The following is a 4415-nucleotide window of genomic DNA, read 5'->3' as shown; positions in this document are numbered from 1 at the left end:
GAGCAAGTTGTTTGATTATTTTCGTAACCCTTTTACAAGAATTAAATATAGGCTGTTAAAAAGGAGATTTAAAAAAAATGGAGGATGCATTCTTTAATCAAAGAATCATTTGGAATCTATTTTTCTGGACGAAAATTTAATTAGTAATTAAATATTAAATTTTTATATTTCTTTAACATATTTTATTGAAATTATATATTGAATACAAGATTTTATTTACTTTTATACAATTTCGCACATGAAAAATCTTTGACTTTTGATTATATATTTATTCAGATATCAATATACCGATATTTACTAAACGAAAAAAAAAAATCAGTTTTGTTGTTAAAAAATACGCCAATAAGTTTCAAATGTATCTTTTTTTTTATCCCTTTTGTACAACAAACATAAAATGTATATAAGCTTGCCAAGCATTGGTCTACATATAATCGTAAGCATTCCAGTAGTATTAAGGCAAATTAATTTCTTAAAATTAGAGAAATTCCTAAGATTTGCAATATTTAATTAATTGATTTAAATTGAAACTTGAATCCAATTATATGAAAAATATTGAATAAAGATATCACTTATGAAACTTTATGTACTCTCTTTCTTGGAGTCCTTTAAAAAATTAAGTTCTTTTTGGCTAATCATTTTATGAAAAATGAAATATGAATTTCCTTAATACAAATATTAATATATAAATATAACTTATGCTTATGAGATACAATTAAAACAAAAGAGATTTTGACAGATTGAATTGCTGGATAGTAAATAAATAATGAAATTTCAATTTTTGATTAAAGTTTTAAGCAAATAGAATTTTAACTAGCGATATATATACATGTTGCGATACCTAACAATAAAATTTTAAGATTTTCAAAAAATTATATTATGTATCCAATGAAATTTGTCATTGCAATTTTCAACGAGTCATATCATATTCATCTATATATTCACCACACGTGCTTGTTTTCTATTCAATATCCAGTAAGAATATAATTTCACCGTCAAAATTTATTTCTAATAAAAATTTAGCAATAATTTAATTTTTTTAAATAATAAATCTTTGGCCATTTCTTATAGATCCGTCATCGCATCGCCGAGATGAAAATGCATACATGTATTTTCTTCACAAACACACACATCGATGTTATAAAATCTTTCTTACATCTTCCTAAAGAAATATTCACGCACATTCGCTGCGACTGTTGTAATACAGGTAAGCAATTTCGCGGTTTGGGATCCATGCGATCGAGCTCTCGAATATTTTGCACGGTTTTGGCCGTCTCGGTAGCTCGTGCGTAGAGAAAGAGACAGGGAGAGACGCGCAATACAGTCACTATATATAGGTATACAGCTACCTATATAAGAAAGACAGTGCGCGAGCAGTGGGCACGAGTGAAGCTGAGAGCATGTCTATAAATAGGACCGAGAGCGAGATGAGGCCTCCTCTGCACTTCGCGATACCTTCTGCTTCTCTCCATCTCACTGCGAGAAATCCCTCCGCGCGAGGACTCTTTTTTTTTTTTCTTTTTCTATTTTGCCTACCTTTCATTCTCTGCCTCTCCTACAACATATGATGTGTGTCTTTCTCTCTTATCCCTCTTTCTCTTTTATCTTAATAGATATCTATCCTGAGTTGGGACACATAATATCGCCTTTTTTGTTCCTACTATTATTTTGCTCCGTTCGATAAAATATTTCCTTGCAAATTAATATAGAATTCTATTTCTTATGATATGTGAACAATTGTGGGATATTTTATTATAATAACAAACTATATTCTTTTTTCTTTCAACTTCATACATCTCTGGACGAGTAAAAGTAAAAAATGTTTAATAAGATATTTTATATGGAGAAAAAACAATCTAAATTTTTTTCAGGTATTAAATTTATGCTTTGTATTATATTCGTATATTTATTATATATATATATAGATATTAGCTATCACTGTGTATAATTTTATGTCTGAAAAATAATTCAATCGGTTATGTGTCGATTAATAAAGCGTAATAGTATCACATGAGCTCACTTGTCACAATTTTGAGGAAAAAAGATATAATTGTTACATCATTACAAAAACTATACGCAAAATATATAATAAAATATATAACTCGAAATATATCTTATTGATTACTATTTCAATGTTGATATTATTATTTCGAGTTGATATTTTTCAGAATTAGCAGCGCTGATATTATTAAAAAGGAAAAATCCCAGGAGGCGACGAGGGAGGGTAACGTGTTGGGGTGCGCCGTGTCGTTACTCCGCTACATCGCAGCATCCGCGAAAGACCCCGGCTAGGGGTTAGGGTCACGTCATGGAGAATGAAAGAGTGGCGACGATGGCGCCATACGGGAGAGGAGCGAGAGAGAGAGAGAGAAAGAGAGCGGGGGGAGAGAGTTCATTGAGCAACGGCACGTGTACGCGATAGAGAGTGCGGCTGCGATATGAAGTGGGATGAGGGTGGGAGGGGGAGGGAGTAATACAGCAATGAGTAGTAGGGCGAAAAGGGGTTGCCAAGCGACCATAACCGAGCGGGTTGCCCTTGGCGACTAGTTGCGTCACTGCAGCGTCGCGTGACGTCACGCGACGCCACTGCCCTTGACCGTCGGGAGCGACACTGGGACTGGGGAGAGCGTCCTGGCGAGCGGGCGAGCCTGCTTGCAATTCCTGCCCACCCCGCGCACCGTCTGTTTTCCGATACGCAGGACCAAAGTCTATACATAGAAGCGAACTAATGCGCGAATATATGTCGAAACACTCACCTCTCGATATCTTTGCACTGGACGGTGGAAGGCAGCTTCTCGCGATATACATGCATATATATGTATATTGTAACGTTTATCGTAGTGTCTTTTGACACGCGACTTGAAATAGCTATTAACGCGCTTCTTGCCGACGCTATTTTCGGAATTACGTGCCTCGATTATTGTTACAGCGATAGAGTCGCGAACAGCGATGTATGTGACAAGCTCGCGTTGCAAGCAGTCTCTCGGTTAATCGATTGCCGTTTACACGTCGTATGCAATATTTATAGAATGACGCGCGAAGCTTACTTAACACACGTAATGGACTTATTTAATACAATTTCAATGACGGCTGCTCGTTTCCTACTATATTTTCTTCGTTATCACGGATGTCATTAAACGATATCACACGATTTCTTTTTCAGAAGATTTATAAGAGTTTTTAAAATTTATTTAAAGCACATTGGTTTTATATTTAATATTATAATAATGACAAATATAAAATATGCGAAATGCACTTCATCGTACATAATATCTGATATCATTGATAGAACATTTTTTCTTTCCTGATCGATGATATTTTTCTATCATAGACGCGCACGCAAGTGAGAAACAACTTAGTTTTTAATTTTATTTTTAATTGTATGTAAAATATATTAAATAAAAATGTTCGTAATTTATTTTGACATTTTATCGTTTTATATAATATGATTGCAAATAATAGATATTAATCATTCATTGCATAGATTAACAAACATATTACGTTCGATAATAACTAAAAAATAGTCGAATACCGGACGATCATTTCTCGTGATACTCGGTTTTGCTTTTAGATCATAATTTTATTCGTAGCGTGGACAGTGTAAGACTTATCGTTAGCGGAGACTCTGATCGTTTGATCTTGCTTAGCAAACTCAAACTTTGCTTAGCCGAGATTCGAACTCCACTTAGCCGAGACACGAACCCCACTTAGCCAAGCCTCGAACCCCATTTAGGCAAGACTCAAACCTTGCTTAGCGGAGACTCGAACCCCACTTAGCCGAGGTTCGAATTTCGATCCTGTTTAGCAAAGATTTGAATCCTGATTTTTTTTTATGGTTACTAAAGTCAATAAATTATTGAAAATCGCAAAAATTTTAATTCTTTTTGTTGATTATGTATATCAATATACTTCTAATATTTTTAACATTAACCACATTTCAAAAATTTAAATTTTAAACATAACTTTAATCCTTTTTCAAGAGCGAATTGGGCCTATTGGATCTTAATCCATTTAGTATAATATTTGAATTAGCTTAAAATATAAGTATATAAATATTGAATTATTTAATTAGAATAGAAAATTTCTGTAAACAATTCTGCCAATTAATCACCGATTAAATTAATCGAAGTTTGGCTTAAGTGATCCAAAATTCTGATACATTCGAATATATATGTATAGATATGATACAATTGGAAATTCCAAACTTCAAGTATAAAGTCAATTAACAAGATATTACAAGTAGAAAGCAATATATGTTTTTTATTTTATTATATGTATATATAAATGCACATTTATATATACATAAATTATATATATACATAAATTTGATGCAACATACACTGAACCATGTGATGGATGAGCAGTTAAAAAATTTACAATATTTCAATTCAAATAAAAAAAAAAAATTTGTGATATGA

This window comes from Formica exsecta, unplaced genomic scaffold (genome assembly GCF_003651465.1).
Source record: "Formica exsecta isolate Colony F162 unplaced genomic scaffold, ASM365146v1 scaffold194, whole genome shotgun sequence".
In the NCBI taxonomy this organism is placed as follows: Eukaryota; Metazoa; Arthropoda; class Insecta; order Hymenoptera; family Formicidae; genus Formica; species Formica exsecta.
This window is presented reverse-complemented; position numbering follows the sequence as displayed.